Source organism: Equus przewalskii, chromosome 21 (genome assembly GCF_037783145.1).
Source record: "Equus przewalskii isolate Varuska chromosome 21, EquPr2, whole genome shotgun sequence".
Classification (NCBI taxonomy): Eukaryota; Metazoa; Chordata; class Mammalia; order Perissodactyla; family Equidae; genus Equus; species Equus przewalskii.
In genome coordinates this window covers 37,545,730-37,564,881 of record NC_091851.1, presented here as the reverse complement: position 1 = coordinate 37,564,881, position 19,152 = coordinate 37,545,730, and the positions used below count along the sequence as shown (strand labels likewise).

At 53.1% G+C, this 19,152-nt stretch overlaps 1 protein-coding gene across 1 annotated transcript in view; it reads left to right on the top strand.

Moving 5' to 3' along the window:
* The window catches only part of KCNB1 (potassium voltage-gated channel subfamily B member 1), a 104,074-nt gene that overhangs the window by 61,251 nt on the left and 23,671 nt on the right, over window positions 1–19,152 (top strand). The window lies entirely within an intron of this gene.

Below are 19,152 nucleotides of genomic sequence, written 5' to 3'. Positions count from 1 at the left end.
AATCAAGCCACTTGCCATAGGAACGAGGATCATAACACAGCCTCTTGGTGGGATGTTCATGGGAACCCATGGTAGCCCTGAGGGGTTCTCCCACCCCAGGACCCTTGCACTTGCTGGCCTCTGCATGGGGCTCTGCCTCAGGCTTTTCTCATGGTCAGCTCCTTCTCACAGTCAGATCTTCATTCCAACATCTGCTCTCAGAAAGGCCGTGATTGATCTCCCCACTTTGTGTGCCCCCAGTCATTCCCAGACTCACTTAGGATACAGATTTGGCTGTTGTGATAGAGACTCGAATAGCAGGGGCTTGCGCAATATCTAAGTTGTTTCTTCTCTCTTTCTCTCTCGATAAGGAGGTGTCATTGGTTCTTGACGTGTGGTGTGTGCTCGTGTGGCCTCAACAAGGCAGGAGAGCACAGTGGTTACCAGCATGGGCTCTGAACCCAGCTCTGCCTGAGTCCAAATCTCATCGCCGTCTCTCTTGACAGAGGCCATGGACATTGCATCTTAGTCTCTCCGAGCCCCCATTTCCTCATCTGAAAATAAGGTTAAGTAATAACATGCTTATCTCAGACGCGTCCCGGGAGTGAATCCATGCAAAGTGTCCGGAGCAGAGGTCAGCAAACCAGGGCCCCCGAGCCGGATCTAGCCCACCACTTTGTTTATGAATGACCTGCAAGCTGAAGGCGGTTTTTACATTTTCAAGTCATTGGAAAATATCAAAAGAAGACGACTATTTCATGACACATGAAAATTATATAAAATTCCCGTTTCAGTGTCCATAAAGGGTTCTTGGAACACAGCCCCGCCGTTTGTCCCTGTTTGTCTCTGGCTACGTTTGTGCTCTGGTGCAGAGTGGACTGGTTGCGACAGACTATGTGGCCCACAAAGTCTAAAATATTTGCTGTCGGGCCCAGTGCAGGAAGTCTGCTGACCCCTGGTCTGGAGAGCACTGCCCGGTCCATGACAAGCCCCAGTGTGTGTTAACTGTTCCTACTCACGTCCTTGGGAAGCAGCTGCAGGCTGGGGACCAGACTGCATTTATTAAGCACCGATTGTGGGCAGGCCCTGGGCCGGGTGCATTATATTCGACATTTCGGAACACTTCCAGTTGGGTGTGACGATCCCCATTTTACAGCTGAAGAAACTGAGGCTCGAGGAGGTGATGGGACTTGCCCACGATTACCCAGCTGGGTCAGTGACAGAGCTGAGATTTGAATCCGGGGTCTTCTGGTTCCACCAACTGCCCCCTCCCTGCTCCCACTCCACACACACACCACGTGCCCTGCTGCCCGAGGTGGCTCTGGGAAAACGCCAGCAGCTCTGTCTCTCTGAGGCCCAATAACGGAATTGCCCTAAAGAGTCTGTTAAAAATGCAGTTTCTTGGGGCTGCCCCGTGGCCTGGTGGTTAAAGTCCCAGGTGCTCCACCTCGGCAGCCTGGGTTCACAGGTTCAGATCCTGGGTGCAGCCCTACTCCACTCATCAGCCATGCTGTGGAGGCGTCCCACATACGAAGTAGAGGAAAGATTGGCACAGATGTTAGCTCAGGGCGAATCTTCCTCAAGCAAAAAAAAAAAAAGAGAGAGAGGAAGATTGGCAATGGATGTTAGCTCAGGGCGAATCTTCCTCACCAAAAAAAAAAAAAAAGCAGATTCTTGCATCCTCCCACAGACCTCCTGAATCCGTCTCTCGGGGAGGACCAGGAATTGACATTGCTAGCAGAATCCCCCAGGGGATTTCAGTGTCAGAGGGGTGGTCAGGGGAAGAAGAGGTCCCTATGGGCTACAGGTGTCAGGGAGGCCTTGCTGAGGAAGGCCAGGCTGACGAGAAGCTGGGCCGGTTAAGGGAAGGAAGGGCATTGCAGGCAGGGGTCTTGCCTGAGCAGAGGTGGGGAGGCAGAAACAAGGCCGGCACGTGCAGTGAGGCGTCGTACCCAGGGGCAGGCTACATACAAGCCAGCCAGGTTGCCAGGGTTGGGGGGATGGTCAGGTTCTCCCATGAGCCTTGGCGCTCCAAAGAGATAAGGCAGCTCTTCCACTCAAGGCCCAGAGCCCCCTCTCTCTTGGGGTTTGTAGAATAAATTAGAAAGTCTTCACTCTGGCCTTCAAAACCATGTGATCTGGCTCCTCCTTGCCTCTCCATCATCATCTCTGACTTCTCTTTCCCTTGCTTCTTCCACACTGGCCTCCTTTCTGGCCCTTAGACACACCTCATGCCTGCCCCAGGGCCTTTGCACTTGCTATTCCCCCTAACTTGCCATGCTCATCCTCAGACCTCAGTTTAACAGGCATCCTCAGAGAGGCCTCTCTTGACCAGCTACCTCCCTCCCACAGGCACTCTCTCCCCGTCGCCCGTTATCTCCCTCCCTGCCATTTTTTATGCCTTTGTTGGCTCCTCCTCTTCCTGAGGGCAGTGTCATCCTGCCTCAGTCACTGCTCTGCCCAGGAGCCCAGCACAGTACCTGGCACAGAAAGTACTCAGAACGTGGTGACTGAATGGGCATAAAATGTGAACCACGCCCAGGCCAGAGAAGGGCTGAGCCAGGCTTCTGGGCTCCCTCATGGTTGAGCACTTGGTGCCCAGGGGGCTACTGGGTAAGGGTTTGGGATGATAATGTTGTGGCATGAATGTGGGCAGAGAGGTGTGGTAGGGAGAATTCTTAACAGAGAAAACAAAGGGGCTGGCCCGGTGGCATAGTGGTAAGTTCACACATTCTGCTTCGGTGGCCCGGGGTTTGTGGGTTCAGATCCCAGGCGTGGACCTACACACCGCCCATCAGGCCATGCTGTGGCGGCGTCCCACTGATAAAGTGGAAGAAGGTGGGCACGGATGTTAGCTCAGCGACAATCTTCCTCACCCTCCCAAAAAGAGAGAGAAAACAAGGCAGTTGGAGGGTCCTTTTCCGTCCTCTACTCTCTGGAGAGGAGGACACACTGTCACCTTCTAGAATTCTCCAGAGCATCTCTCTGTCATCACAGACCCTGGGGCTAAGGGCCACCCCAGCTCCCCTTCTTGAGCAAGCCCTGGGCCAGCCTTCCACGTGGGTAATCTTGTCAGATCCACCCAGCAACTCAATGGTTGAGGAAGAATCCCCACCCGCACTTCCCAGACGGGGAGACCGAGACGTGGAGAGGTGGGGGAGTTTGTCCTCCGTCTGGGGTGAAACACAAACTCCAGAGCCCGGTTCTGACTCCAGAGCCTGTTTCCTCAGCCCCCGTGCTGTGCTGTCACCTCTGTCCCCAGCACTCATGTGTTGTCAGAAAGTCCTGCTGAGATCTAACTCAAAGCCTCAGCATGTCACCACGGGAGAGGGTTCAAAGATGGCTTCAGCTTCCGTTCCCAGTGTGCCTTCAGGGCTCAGTTCTAACCAGAAAGGCATCAAGAGTGGTGAGTGGAGGTCGTGGAAAACCTGAACCCCAAAGAGGGTCAGTTCTCAGAACAAAGCTTCAGCTGGGGGTCAGGGTGCCCGAGTTCAAATCTCAGCCCTGCTTCCTTCTCCGTGGGACTTCCGTCAAGCCAGTGACACTCTGTGCCCGTGTGGAAAAGAGGGGTCTCAACAGGCAGGCAGCTATGCCCAGGGGACCTTGAGGTCTGAACCAGAGAAGTCGAAGCTGGAGAGGCAGGCCCTGCTCCCGGCAGCTGGGGGCCAGTGGGGAGCCCAGGCCTGGGGGCAGAAAGCATGTTGGCAAAACAGTCAGAGAACAATTCCAGACCATGGTGGAAAGGCCGGTGATTAATCACCAAGTAGAAAGACAACAGGATCTTGCGGGACCTTCCCAGGAGCTGGTGTGGCCCAGAAAGAGGGTTGATTTTTAGGGAGGACATCTCAACCTCAGCACGACTGACATTTGAGGCTGAGTTCTTTGTTATGGGGCCGTCCTGTGCGTTGTAGGGTGCTTAGCAGCATCTCTGACCTCCACCCACTAGATGCTAGTAGCAGGTCCCCACCCCCACCCCATGCCCAGTGTGACAACCAAAACTTTCTCCCGGGGGAACATTGCCAATGTCCCCTGGGGGGTAAGATCGTGCCTGGTTGAGAACCAGTGCTTTTAGGTGTAATCTAAAATATTGGCATTCTGATTTACAAAATTCTCAGCTCTCAGGCAGGCCTCAGACATAAGTGATCAGCTCAAATATGTCCTGGCATCAGACAGGTGACAGCCATCAGACACGGGTGGTCAGCTCACATATGTCCTGGCATGAGGCAGATGGTGGTCATCAGCAGGTGGCATTCAATCCTAGAGTCGCTGGGGTGAGACCTCTGTCCTGGAAGGTCAGGCGGACCTAGGGGTCATTCATTGTACAGATGGAGAGACTGTTCCCCAAAGAAAGGGAAAGACTTGGCCAAGGTCACATAAGGTTCACAGAGCTGGAGCTAGAACCAGACTCAGTTTCCCTAGCTGTATAATAAGGGATTAGACTGGAGGGTGAGGGGCTGCCTGGCAGACTCAAGGCTTCCTGCAGGTGGTCTTCCCTCCCCCACCCATACACTTGGTTTCTCCCCGGCAGTGGGCCGGCCCCTCGCCCTTTATCCCCTCCTTCTGCTTTGCAATAATTTGCATGTCTGTCTCTGCTACTCGCTTTTGCAGATCAGGCACCTGGCCCAGAGCTGAGCAGTTTTAGCTTTGCCATGAAGTTGAAATGTATTAATTTTTATTTACATATATATGAAACATACAGCCCTTCATTCATTCAACCAGTGACCACAACGCATCCGGGCCCCGTGCTGGGTGTTGCAGGTGCACCAATGAAGGCAGCAGACTGGAGCTCCCAACACAGTGGCAGAGACAGGCATGATAGCTAATTGTACTAATATCTAAAATCGTGTCGGCAGGGCCAGAAGGAGGGTGAGGGAGCGAAGTGCCCAGGGTGCAAAATTTAAGGAAGTGTCCACTCTCAGGGTCGGGCAAGTGCACCCCTCATCCTCCGCCCGGCTCTGCCTTTTGGTTCTAACAAGTTTTGCAAAGAAAAAGTGCAGATGCTCTGAAAGCATAAGTAGAGAGATGTGGCCTAATCAGGGAGGTAGCAGAGGGTCCGGGACGTCAGCCCTGAGTAGGGGGGATACATAAATACACACACATTCAGGGCAATGCTTCTCCATGAAATTGGTGGTTCATATGTGTTAATTATATACATAACTCCCCCCCAAATTAATATAATGCCTTAACTTTAATAGAAAGGAGAATTAAAAGGAAAGCAATTTATATTAAACTTGTATTTATTTCAATATGCAAATGCCTGGTCACGACAATGACACCAGAAAACACCATGCAGGTGCCAGGTGGTCACACTATACATAGAAGCACCGTGATCGTGACGGCGACAGAAACAGGGCTACAGGTGTGTTGGCAGCTCAGACACCACGAGCGCGATTGCCATCAGCTACCTGATTTTTCCGACGTGGTGAGTAACTCTTGGTGAAGTTCCAAACAGAAGAAAGCACAACTCTTCCCCTGCTTTATCCAGTGCTTGCATTTCTGGGAAATTCAGAGTATATTAAAACCTTGGCAGAAGGTATTCGGTGTGTGTACATGTAAAATGGAGTTGGAGTCTAGGCTCAGGAGATATAAGTGGCACTGTCCCCTCGTTACCGGTCGCCTGAGGTGTCCTCTCCTGTCATCGGGACATCCTCACAAATTTCCAGCACGTGCCCTCGCGGACAGCACCCCCGCACTGAGAGTCGCTGGACCCAGCCTCTAGCTACCAGCCGGGCTCTGAGGAGAGGACCACGTTTGCTGTCATCCTTCCATTCTCTAGCGTCTGGTTTATTTCCACCGCTTTTATCCGAGTCCTTGCACGCTGAGAGGGGCTTGTCTTTTTCTCCAATTTGTGCGCGTCCTTGCTAATTATCCTTGGAGTAAAGGAGGCGACACCAGCGTGAGTTATCTCCCGGGTAGTCCGAGCCAGGCTTGCTAAGGACTCCCAGCAGTCAGCAGCCCTGGGCTGGATCCACTGCGAATTCCCAGCCGCTCCAGACTTGCTCTGTGGCCGTTAGCCAGCTCCCACGTGCGGCTACAACCAGTCCAGGTGGCTCTTGAGGTCCCGAACCACTGCCGATTGTGTCTCAGAACCAGCACCATAATGAGCTCTTCTCCGTGCCAAGGACTCCGGAAAGCTGGAAGACTTTCTTATCCAGGTATCTAATTCCTGAGAATTGAATTCTTCTCACTTGAGAAGAAAGAGCGACAGAAAGAGAAAAATTCTTTATTTGCTCCTTCACCTGTTCACCTTTCCCTAACTGCCCCCTCATTGGACAAGTACCTCCCGGCCTCAAAGAGGGCAGCCACATCTTAATAAAGTACGCTACTTCTTGCCTTTTGAACTTCCAGGTTTCAGGTCCTCATAGTTTAAAGGTAGGGATTTTTGAGACTAAATGACAAATATCCATCTTGTGTGGTTATCCTTGTAACCAAACCCATGAGAGGTGTGAGCCTACTGTGTATTGTTTCTAATCTTCCTCACCACCTACAGGGTCAGGCCCCTCATCCCCACGTTGCAAATGAGGGAACAGAAGCTCAGAGAGGGCTATAACTTGCCCAAGGCCACACAGCAGGTCTGTGGCAGGGCTGGGGTTTGTCCCAGATCAACTGCCCACGCTTGTTACAGTCGCCCTGCTGCAAAGTCATTTTCCTTCTCTCAGGGTAGAAATAGCTGTTTACCCTATTTTCTATGAACAGGTTTCCAAAGAGACCTCCAGGATGTGTGCGAGCGAGCCAGCACATTCAAGAATATAGCTCTTATTACGGAGCTTAGTATTAGCCAGCCACCCACCTGCCTGGCTCTAATTAGAGGCCCGTCTGTCTGTCTCCAGCTTTACAAATCACGGCTCTCTGGGGCCTATAATTTAACCCGGCGCACTCGAGGCCTGACGAGGTTGGGGGGAAGACAGGGCTCCCCACTCCCCACTTACTGAGGCTGGTGACAGAGACGCAGGGCACCATCACGTTGGCCTTGGGTTCCAACCCTGACTCGCTGCCGAGGGCTGGGACTCTGGCATCAGTATTATCGATTTTTCCTTTTCCCTCAGACTCCAGTAGGGCTCAACATGGCAGACCCTGTCTTTACATGAGATTTCGATATTTTGCTCATTACAGATATTTTGCATTGTAGGGGAGGAAGACATTTCCTCTATCCTCTCTGGGTTCATCTGGCCAGAAAATGGATTAAATTCGCGTGAGACAGAATAGCAGGAGAAAATTAAACACAGCTTTATAACATGTGTACATGGGAGAGGCTCAGACAAGCTGAGCAACTCAACCAAATGGCTGAAGCCCCCACCTTAAATATCATCTTCAGCTAAAGACAGAGGAGGATGTTGGGGATGGAGGAGGAGCCGATCTTGGGAGGTTACCACACAAGTACAGTAAACAAGATGCAGATTGAAGTCCTTGCCTTTGGCATTGACAAAGAGTTTCTAGTGATAAGGTCATCCCCCTTCTTCGAGGTACAGAGCGGGAGACACCTTTACAGATGGAGATTTCCCTTACCATGTAAATGTTTCTTAACAAAGGGTAAGTAAACTCTGCTTTTCAGGGCTCCTGCAGTTTATTAAAAGTAACCAGCCCCAAACAATCCTCATGCCAAAGAGACGTATCTTGGGGTGGCCAATTCCAGGCCCCCACAGCATGAAGTCTGATTTTCTAAAATATTGCATTAAAATATTACTTATTGTGATGACTGAGTTTTTTGGGACTCCCTTAAATTTTGCCCCCTTAAATTGTTTCACCCTAGTCCCGGCCCTGCTGCCACTTCCTGTAATCTTTGTTGAGTCACCTCCCTACCCAAGGCTGCGGTTTTCCCATCTATAAAATGGGGGCACTAGCAGGACCTCCCTCATGCGCTGCTGGATCTGAAGTCCCTGGCATACAGCTGGCACTCAATAATGGCTGCCATTGTGGCGGAAGAGAGAGGACTGGGGCAATATTGGCATTGGGGGCCAGACAAGACATTGTGATGCAGGACTGTTTGTGCATCACAGGACATCTCCCATCTCTGGCTCCCCCTGAACACCAGTAGCACCCCCATCCCATCACTGTGACAATCAGAAATGCCTGCCCAGCCTCACATTTCCAAAATGCCTCCTAGGGGGCGGTGCCACCACCACTGGGCTAGATCACACTCTTGGAGTCACACAAACCTAGGCTCAGATCCAGGTTGTCACTTAGCTGTGTGACCTTGGGCAAATTCCTTAACCTCTCTGAGCCTCTCATTTTCTTCATTTGTAAAGTGCCAATAACAGTATCTCATAGGGGTCATTTGAGCCTTTGAGTGTTTGGATATGCAATTCATGGTAGCTGCTGCTGTCCTTATTATGTTATTTGTATTCAAAGCAAGAAGCTCTTCTTGGAGCCCAGCTCTCTGGTGGCAATTTGTGGGGGAGGAGGGAGCCAGCTACCAGATGAGACTGTGAAAAGAGGAGAAGCACATCTAGCCTGTTAATGTGTATTGTTCGAACGGAACTGTATTTACATATTTTTATTTGTTGCAAGCATTAACGATTTTGGAGATTTCACGCACACACAAAAGATTTTGTTTGTTTCTCTTGAGAAATTGGAAAATTAGGCCACCCTTGGGCTGTCTCTGTTCCCTCCTGGAGCTGGTAAGCGGTGGCCCTAGGGCCCCTCCTGGAATTTTACATCCAGCTGCGGTTGTCAGCGCTGCCCCACCCCCCTACCTGGCCCCCCACCCCGTGGATGGCGAGATTTCAATCTGGCTGGCTGTAAGCGGGAGGGAGAGAGCGCTCCTCAGGAACCGGGAAGGAAGAGTCTTAGAAGGAAGCACAGGCTTGGGGTGGGCTGTCAGGGGAGACACGAAGTCCTGCAGGAATTCAGAGTGCCTCAAAAGTGGCTGAGGGAATCTGGGTTTTCTTTCGTTTGTTTGTTCAGCCTCGAACACTCCCTTTCAGATTGCTAAGAGCCAGGAAGATGGTACCTCCTGGGGAGGGAGCCTGGGGAGAAGCAGAGCAGGAGGGAAAACTGGAGGCTGGATTCGTCCTTCGCTGCCCAAGGAGGACTTGGGGCGCTGGGAGACAGTCAGGGAAGGGACAGTGCGCCCGGTCAGGGGACCCCAAACCCAGTCCCGGTTCTGCCACAGACTGGCCTGGCCACCTTGGTCAGTCACTGTCCTCCCTGGGCTGTTTCCCAGCCTCCTAGCCCAGAATGGATGAAAGGGGAGGGTTGAACCAGGAAGGGGCCTGGGCCCAGAAACTTTGGGTCATCTTTTTCTCATACCCGCCTTATGCCAGTACACAGTAGGTGCTCAAGCAGTGCCATGCTGTTTTTGCACAGAGCTGTGCAGCAATTGGGTCCCGCCCAGGGCTGCGTTCTCTGAAGGCGGGCGTTGAGAACAGCTCCAGGAACAGCTGGAGAAAGTGGTTGTGTTTGTAGTTCCCGCCTGGTCTGTGGGCTAGAACTTTAGAGACGATTCCAAACACAGGCAGGAGAAAAATGCCTGGATGAGAGCTGGGGTCCTTTACAGGGCCCGGGGGACAGACTATAGGGACAGGGAAAGGCGACCTGGTCCTGAGCAGCCGCTGGTCTGGTTCCAACGTGCTCTCTCTGAGAAAGGGATCAAGTGGTGGGCACTTTATCCATGGCAGCTGACACAGGGCCTGTCATGCTCGAGTGATGAATAAATAATTGATTAAAAGAAAGATGGAAATAAAGACAAATACAGGAAATGGAGGGAGAGACGAAAGGATGAATGGATGGATGGTGATAGAAGACTAAAGGATGTTGGATGCTGGATAAGTGGATGGAAGATGGATGAATTAAAATACAGGGAATGAGTGCAAGGAGGAAAGAATGAAGGGAGGAAGGGAAGAGAAGGAAAGAGAGAAGGAAAGTGGAAGAATGGACAGATGGAAAGTTGTGTGGATGGATGGATGGATGGGAGGGAGGAAGGAGAGAGAGAGGGAGGAAGATGGACGAGTGGATGGACGCATGAATGGATGGATGGATGGATGGTGAATGCAAGAATGGAGGATAGGTGAAAGGAAGGAATTGGATGGATGTTAGATAAATGGATGGATGGAAAGTTCGGTGGATGGATGGAAAGACGGAAGGAAGGAGACCTAGCTCCGCCTCTGAGAAACAGTCCATTCATAAGCATTTACTGAGTTCCTGCTGTGTGCCCAGCCCCATGCTAGGCAGTGTGCAGAGACAGAGAAGTCAAGTCAGGACCCCTTCCCCCACTGCCACCCCACACGTGCGCAGGGGGTTAGGTTCAGAGGCTGAGTCCATGGCCGAAGGCAGCTCAGGGAAGAGGGAAAATCCACAGCAGTCCTTGCCTTCTGCCTACAAACTGGGCTCCTCCAGGATAGTCTCAGAACGCTGGGGAGGAGGGAATGACCCTGGCCAGGCTTCCCATGTGGCCTGTGACAGGCTCCTTGGAATGTCCTGGAGCCCACCCGACTGGCAGCTCAGTGAGGGCAGGAGGCAGGCCTGTGTTCACTGCTGCATCCCAGCGTCCCGAGTGGAGCCGATCCTCCCACAGAAGGCAGCCAATGGCATCCCTTCAATAACTGAATGAGTAGGTGAGGGAGTGAATGAATGAATGACTGAATGAATGAAAGTCTGAGTAGCATCACCTATGGCTGTAAGCAGATTCCATCACCTTCACAAACCTCCTTTTCCTTGCCTCTGCAATGGAACTAACAATACCCAGCCTGGATCGTGAAAGTGCTTTGTAAACGGGGGAGAAATTTACAGATGGAGAGTGTGACATTAATAGAAGTAAGAGTAATAGCACCAGGATCAGTCGTAGGAGCGGTCACGGCCCCGGCAGTCATTATGTTCACGGCGGCGATGCTGCTGCTGTTACTGGCAGTGGTGCTAGAAGTATTAGCGAAAGCACTAATTGTATTGGTCATGGCAGTGACGGTTATATTCACGGTGGCGGTAAGAATAATACCGTTGGTAGCAGGAGAGAAGAAAAGGGAGGGCATTCTAAGCGGAAAAAAATGTTCTGATTTCAGTTGCAAGTGACAGAAATCCAAGTGGAACTGGCTTAAGCTAGAAAAGCAAGGGAAGGGTGATTTATTGGCTCATGCGGCTGGGAAGTCCAGAGGTAGCTCTGACTTCTGGCCCAGAGACGCAGGCCCTGGAACCATAGCGTCAGGACTTGTCACTGCGGCTCAGTCGCTCCGTCTCTCGTCTCTGCCTTCCCCCGGGTGAGCTTCACTCTCACACAAGCTCTCAGGCTTCCGGGATCCCCATCTCCCAGCTAGACAGTCCCCTCCAAAGAGAGCGCCTCCTCCCAGGTAATTACAGCCAGAGTCCCAGGATTCGCTCTCATTGGCCCATCATGTGTCATGCTCATCCCTCAGCCAATCACTGTGGCTAGCAAGGTTGGCGTATGCTCACTGGACCAGCCTGGGTCACAGGGCCACTCCTGGAGGTGGAGGTGGGCAGGGTGGTGACAGAGGAGGAAAGAGATATGCATGGCAGGGGACTGGTAGGTGGCCTTCAGAGCTAGAGCCGGGTAAAGGTGACAGAGGTCAAACCGCCTGGTACTTGGTTGGTGCTCAACAGTTAATTTTTCTCCTCCCTGTGCTTTGAGGATAAGGAACAACCCAAAGAAGTTGGAGGATAGAGCAGACCTGGGTTCAAGTCTCAGCTCTGCTACTTGCTAGCTGTGTGACCTTGGGCAAAGTACTTAGCTTCTCTGTGGCTCAGTTTCCTCATCTGTAAGATGGGACAGCAACTATGGATTGTTCTGGGTACAGTCATGCGCTGCATAACGATGTTCTGGTCAATGATGGACCGCGTATAGGACGGTGGTCCCATCTAGCCTGGGTGTGTCGCAGGCCCCGCCATCGAGGTTTGCGTAACTGCTGTCTGTGATGTTCACACAACGACGAAATCCTCTAACAACGCCTTTCTCAGAACGTATCCCCATCGTTAAGCGACACATGGCTGCATTAAACAACTTGATGCTTAGAACAGGGCCTGGCACGTGGCACGTGCTCGACAAATGGAGGTAGGGGGGCCAACTCGTACGATGTGTGAGGATGGAAATCTTGTCCCTCTGCCTGACCCTCCTCCCTCAGATCTTCAGACTGCTGTGTCTTCCTCTTTCAGGTCTCTGCTCAGATGTCACCTCCTCAGAGAAGCCCTCCGTGACCACCATAGCTGGCGGTTACCCCCACAGTCAGTCCCTCTCTATCCCATTAGCCCGTTTTCTTGTCTTCGTTAGCGACCTTGTTAATTTCTGTTTCCTCTTTTAACGCCTGCGTCCCCCACCCAAATGTCAGTGACCTGAAGACAAGGTGTGTCTTGGTCACTGCTGTGTCCCGAGTGTCTAGAACAGGGCCTGGGACATAGTTTGGGCTCCATAAATGTTTGCCGAATGACTGAATGAATGAATCCCCCTTTTCTTCCCTGACAGTGTTTCTGTTCAGCAGTGTCCCCGACGGGGAGGACTCTGGGACAGAGATGCAGGAGTGGGGCAGGGGCGCAGAGATGCCCTCTCCAAATTGACATGGGAGGGGGGCTGGGTGAGCTTGCCACCCCTGCCCTCAGAGAAGGGTTCCCTTTGGTCTCCGTCCCTGGCCGTGTGGAGGGTCTCATCTCTCAGGGGCCTTGGCGGGCCGGGCGTCCACCTTGACTGGGGTCGTCCCAGCCAAGGTCAGGCTAAAGCCGGCAGGTCGCTCGGGCCTCGGATTACACATCCAGCTGCTTAGCTGGGATTAGTGGAGACACCACACCTCTCCTGTCCAGGCCCAAGACAGCGGCCCAGGAGGGTGGGTCACTGGCCACCTCTCTGTCCCCCTGCTTCAGGCCCCTCCTGCCCTGGGAAAGCCTCAAGACCCACCAGACCCTGGGCCAGGATGGCAGCAGGGTGGCTATATTTTCTGTGCATTTCTATTACCGTGTTTTGAATGCCTACTGTGTCCCAGCCGTGGAGCCCCACACTTTCTACCTGGCATGGCTGGTCTGGGGAGCTTTGCTGGAGCTCTCTGTTAGAAAGCAGAGTGTGGACCACCTCGCCCTGTAAACGTTTGTTGAATGACTGAATGAATATACTGCTATTGCTCAAAAGCCTTCCATAGCTCCCCATTGCCTGCAGTGTCTCATCCAGATGCCTCTGCCAGCATTCACAGCTGTCACAATCTGGCCCCAGGTGCTCCTCTGGCCTTTCCAGCGTGTTCCTCCCAGTCCTCCCAAGGAAATGCCACCACCATCCTCCTGTGTGCTCAGAACAGAACGTGGGATTCCTCCTTGACTCTTCTTTCCCTCACCCCACACATCTGAGCCAACAGCAGTTTGGTTAGTTTCACTTCCCAAATATGCCTTGAATCTGTCTTCTCTCTTCTCGACAGCTGCCGTCGCTCGCTTGGACACCTGCCAGCCTCCTCACTTAGATTCCTGCTTCTGTTCCAGTCCCCCTGCAGGCTGTTACCAAATGCAGTGCAGGCTCTTAAATCCTATGTTAGGCCGTGTCTCTGGCCTGCTGAGAAGCCCTCTGGGGCTCCTGTGTTTCTCAGAATAAAAACGTCTTATCAGGTCTTTAAGGCCTTTCTCATTTCTCTCTTCAGCCTCATCTCTGACACCCCTTGCCTTCCTCCCAGCTCTGGGTCACTGCTATCCTTTCTCTTCCTCTTAATGTCAATCTCTTCTCTGCCTCAGGGCCTTTGCACTTATTGTTAGCTCCTCCTGGAACACCCTGTCCCCGGACCTTCCCATGCCCGGCTCCTGTGCATCCCTCAGATGCCCACTCAGATGAGGCCTCCTCAGGGGGGCCCTCCCAGGCCGCTCGAGCTGAAGTCGTCTCCCCTCCCCACCCTATTGTTTTTTATCCCATCTCTGTTTCATTGGCGGAGGGGGTGGTGGAGAACAGGAAGGGCTTCGGGGGGGGGTGGGAGCGGGAGAGACAGGGAGGAAACGCAGCCGGGGGCTCCGAGCAAGCAACGACGTGGCTTCTCTGCAGACAGGGAGGAGCGGGCCAGAACAGGGCTGGGTGAGACCGGAGCGGGCAGGGCTGCCAGCCCTGATGCAGAGCAGCCTGGGGAGCCGCGTGCCCTCGGGAGCCCAGGGCTGGCTCCCTGGCGCTGTTTAATCCTCACCCTCGTCGCTGGCCGTACCACTAATGATTTATTCCCCGGCTGACGAACCGAGATCCTGCAGAGGCCAAGCAGCCTCACAAACAGCTTGTGCGGGCCGCACGCAGGACTTTAAAGGCGCAGGCCTGGCCTGGTCGGCGCACGGCTCCCGCCGGGGGTGCCGCAGAGAAACGCCGGCCCGGGGTAGTTCAGACTTTTGGGGAGGAAGCTGGAAATCTGGATGTGTAGGGGAGATAAATGTTGATGAATAATTTACCACGTGGGCCAAAACAACCCGCCCACAGGTAGGTGGAGGCCCCCAGCTGGCAGGGCGGCCTCGGTTCACGCTTGTCACGGCCCTTCATGGGCACCCAGTGGCAGGCCCTGGGGTATGTATTTTCCCCCCATGATTTCACCACAACCTCACCAACACCTGTGCAGTGGGGACTGTTCTGACCCCCATTTTATAGAGGAGAAAACTGAGGCTCAGAGCGATGACACGATTCTCCACGCCAGGGCTCAGCCGTACGGAGAGCTCACCTGCGCAGCCCAGAAGCCAGACGTTCCAAACTCTGCCCGAAGAGCTTCTACTTGCTTTGTCTGATTTCTCCTGCCAAATCTGCCCATTTCACACAAGGGGAAACCAAGCCTCAGAGAGGTTAAGTAATGTACCAGCAGTCACCCAGCTGGCAAGAACCAGGAGTGCAACCTGATGCGAGTCCTGCGTCCAAGTTTGCAGGCTACACCGTTCCTCCATCGGGCTCCAACATGAAGGAGTGCTGGAAAGCTCAAAGGACTGCAGAATCCTTAGCAGCACTGAAACCCTTCTCTGCGCAAGTTCCTACTAAGTTTAAATCTCTAAGACGTGCCCGGACCTCGGGCCCTTCCCTGGAAACCCTCGGTTGCAGCCAGGACCCTCAGATGGCATTTTTTGGCTGGAGCGGAAGCCTCAGGAGTTTTGTTCAGACGCTGACATCCTGGCAGCTGGCTCACTGTTTGCCGCCTCCTGGGCCTTGCTTCCTGCTCCTGCCAGACCCGCTGCAGCACGGAGGGTTCCAGAATCCGACCAGCAGTAGAGCTCAGGGGGCTCCCACGTGGTGTATCTCTTCTGGTCGTCTGCTCCACCGTCTCTTGATCCGTGAGGAAGGGAACTGGCCTTTGTTGAGGACATAGTGGATGCCAGGCACCTGCTATGCGATATCTCAGTGTGATTCAGCTACTTCCTGGCTGTGTGATCCTGAGCAAATCATTTCACCTTAGGAATCTTAGTTGCTCAGTGAAGAGGAGACTTTTCTTAGCCAGGTCACTTTTTATTTGCAAGAGTCAGAAACCCAACCCAAACTGGCCTAATCAAAAAAGGGCATTGATCAGTTCATGTTGTTGCAAAGTCCGGAGACACTGGCTTCAAGAATGGCTGTATCCAGGTGCTCAAATAGTGTCATCAGAAACCCGCCTTTGTCTCTTGGCACGGCGTCCCTCCGCGTTGGCTATATTCTCTCTCCAGAGGGCCAAAGATTACTCTCTGGCCCCTGCAGGTTGACATCCTGATGACAGCCTGACGAGGGCTCAGCAGCCCTGATGAGAGAGAACCCTTCCTTCCCAGTCGTTCCAGAAAAAGTCCCAGGACAAAACTTGATGGGCCAGTTTGAGTCATGTCCACACTACTACACCGATCACTATGGCCAGGAAGACGGATTTTCCTGATTGGTGAGCTTGGGTCTCACTCTTACCCCCGGAGCTGGGGAAGGGGTCGACTGCGCTCAAAACGTGAGGGTGCAGTGGAAGAGGGCTGGTTCTCCGAAAGAACTCTGAGCAGTCCAAAAACGGACAATAGCGCCCAGCTCCTGGGTGCTCGCGAGGATGAAATGGGAGAAGACGCTGTGCCTAGTTCTTATCCACGCTCGGGGGGCCTCGCCTTCGCCTCTCCCTCCCGCCCCTAAATATCCCTCCGCGCGGCGTGCCCACCCCGGAGCCGGGCAGCCCACGGTCAGCCCTAACCCTGCCGGTGACTCTGGGCGGTTCCTTCTCTGCTCCAGGCCTCAGGTTGGTCCTCTGACAAATGGAGGTGATGGAGGACCCTCCTTCCGGGGCGGTGGTGAGTGAATGCCGCGGACGCGGCACGAAGCGGGTGCTCAGAGGCGGCCTCTCTCTCTGCACCCCTGCCCCAGCCACACTGGGCTGCGTGTTGTTGCTCACTTCCAAGCCTTGGCACGTGCTGTGGGCTCTGCCCGCAGAATCCATCTGGAGCCTTCAAGCCCAGCCTGGGAGAGTCCTCCTCCACGGGGCCTCACCTTTCTGTGCCTCAGTTTCCCAACTGCAGAAAAGGGATTATGAGTGAGTTACTTCTTCGGGCTGACGTGAGGAGTAAATGAGACTGGCCACGGAAAGCGAGGGGCGCCGTGCCTGGCGTGGTGAGTAATCAATAAATATTAGCTGTCATTATTATTAGGTGTTCAGAGGCTGCCTCAAGCTTGCACTTCCCCGTAGGGCCTCCCACAGGGCAAGGACTCAATAAACATGGCATTTGGGGTCGTCCGGTTGGGGCCAGGGCTTCTAAACCCATCCATCCATCCCACCAACCATCCATTCACCTGTCTGTTCATTCGTTGAATGTACTAGTATTTGCTGAGTGCCACCTCGGTGCCAGGCTCTGGGCAGTGGGGATGCAGCCTTGTAAGACAGACACAGTGCCTGCCCTCCTAGTGCTGACCTGGGTTGGTGGGGAAGCAGAAAATAAATGAGGGAACAAATGAATAAACAAGATGACTACAGATTGTGGCAAATCACCAAGAAGGTAAAACATCACGGCAAGAATGAGTGACCAGGGAGGAATCTGGAGGGAGGGCATTTCAGGCAGAGAGAACAGCAAGTGCAAAGGACCTGAGGCAGGAATGATTTCAGCCTGTTGAGGAGCAGATAAATGGCCAGCGTGGCTAGAGAAGAGTGATCATGTGGGAGAGAGCAGAGGAGGAGAGATCTGAGAGCTGACACGGCCTACATCGGGCAGAGCCTTGCAGGTCCCAGAAGAGTTTGAACCTCATTCTGAGCACACTAGGGAGCCGTGGGAGGGCTTTACGGAAGGGAGTGGCGTAACCTAGTTTCTGCCTTAAAAAGGCAGTGATGCCAGGCAGTGAAAGTGTTGAGTAACACAGCAGAGGGGCGCCAGCTTCAGTCCGGGCAACGTCGAAAAGGCTTCTCTGAGGAGGTGACATTCTGCGGAGTCCTGAGAGAAGCGAGAGAGCAGACCCTGTGTGGGCGAGGGGGCGGGAAAGGGATCCGAGGCCCAGGGATCAGCAAGTGAGAAGGCGCCGAGGGCTCGGTGACTGCCCTTTATCACAGGAAAATGAGAGGCTGCAGAGGCTCCAGAGAAGGAAAGTGTTGAAGATAAAAACATTCGTCAACACTTGTAAAGATGGCGAGGCAGACCTTATTCAGGACCATCATGACAGGTGGAGCGGCCTCTGCACTGGGACTTTACGGCAGGGGAGAGAGATTTTGCCTGACTCCGAGTATAGTTGGACATGTGGGAACGTGTAAGTAATACTCTATATACTGAGGTATTACTACGCTAACCACTGCCATGATGATTAGGATCTAGGCCTGGAGGCTGTAACAGAGAGAGGCTGAGCGAGAGAAGAGACCCAGAGGCGTTTCTCTCATCAATCCAGATGTACATGGTCCAGGACTGGAATGGTAGCTCTACAACGTTGTCATTGTCCCAGGCTCGTTCCACCTTTCTACTCTGCCTTTCCTGAGTGTGACTTTCAGCCTCATGGCTCTAAATAGCTGCTAGAGTTCCAGCCATCACATGATCATCCCTAGCAGCAGGATGGAGGAAGATCTAGAAAGAGAAGGCAGCCTTCCCTGTGTTAAAGAGATTTCTAGAAGTCTGACACAACACTTCCACTTACATCTTATTGCCCAGATCCCAACACATAACCCCATCTATCTGCAGAGAAGGCTGGGAAATGTGGTCTTTAAGCTGAGAAGGCGTGTTAGCCCATTGAAAGTCAGGATGCTGTTAATGAGAGAGAGGAGAAAATGGTACCTCACAGTCTCTGGCACACGTGGCTTTCCTCAAAGTGGCCCCAGGCACGTGGGGAACTCAAGCCCCAAGAACTGAGAGAATGGGAGGGGACAGGGAGAGGCCCCAAGAGGCATGGAGCCGAAGCTCAGGATTCCAGGCCGAGTTCCTGGCCACCTTCTCGTTTCTTTCCTAGGCGATTAGTGCAAAGGATCCCAGGCACTTTAATGAGTCAGCCCTGCCTTCAACGATCGGACCAAGGAGCTGGTGTTTTGCTGCCCTGAGTGATTTCAGGGGGGGACAGCCGAATATCTGAGGGACTCTTGTGGGACATCAGAAAGATTGTCGTTATTTCCCAAAGCAGGTCCTTCGTGGGGCATGAAGAGGGAGTCAGAGGAGACTGCTGCTGATGATGTTAATCAAACCATAGCAGGTTCTGCACTCAGTGTGTGTGTCCTGGAGACCCCCGACTTCTGCCCCGTTGCCTCTCTCCGCTCATCTCCCCTTACTCTCCCTTCCCTCCCCCTACTTCAACCACGCTGGCCCAACACATTCCCACCTCAGGGCCTTTGCACTTGCTGTTCCCTCTGCCTGGGATGCTTTCCTACTAATGGTCAATGGCCAGCTCCTCCTTATCACTCAGGTCTCAGCTCAAATGTCACCCCCACAGAGAAGCCCACTGTGGCCGCCTGAGCTAAATAAACCCGTCACGTGGTCATTCTCTTTCCCACTGACCTGCTTCATTTTTTCATAGCAGTTTTCATCACCCGAAATGATCCTGTTGACTTGTTATTGTTCCCTGTGCATCCCTTCCCTCTACGGAACAGTCAGCTCGCACAAGCTGGCGTTTCTGCCTGGTTGGGTCATGGCTGTACCCCCAGAGCCTAACATGGCACCTGGCACATCACTGAATGAATGAATGAATGAATGAGATGAATCCTTATAAAAACCTGCCCATGTGGGTATTATTATTTCCTCTTTACAGATGAGGAAACTGAGGCTCAGAGAGGTGAAGTTCCCTGTGTAAATGTACGCAGCTGTGTGAGACATACACAGGGAACACTGTGCAGGGGCGAGATTTGAACCCAG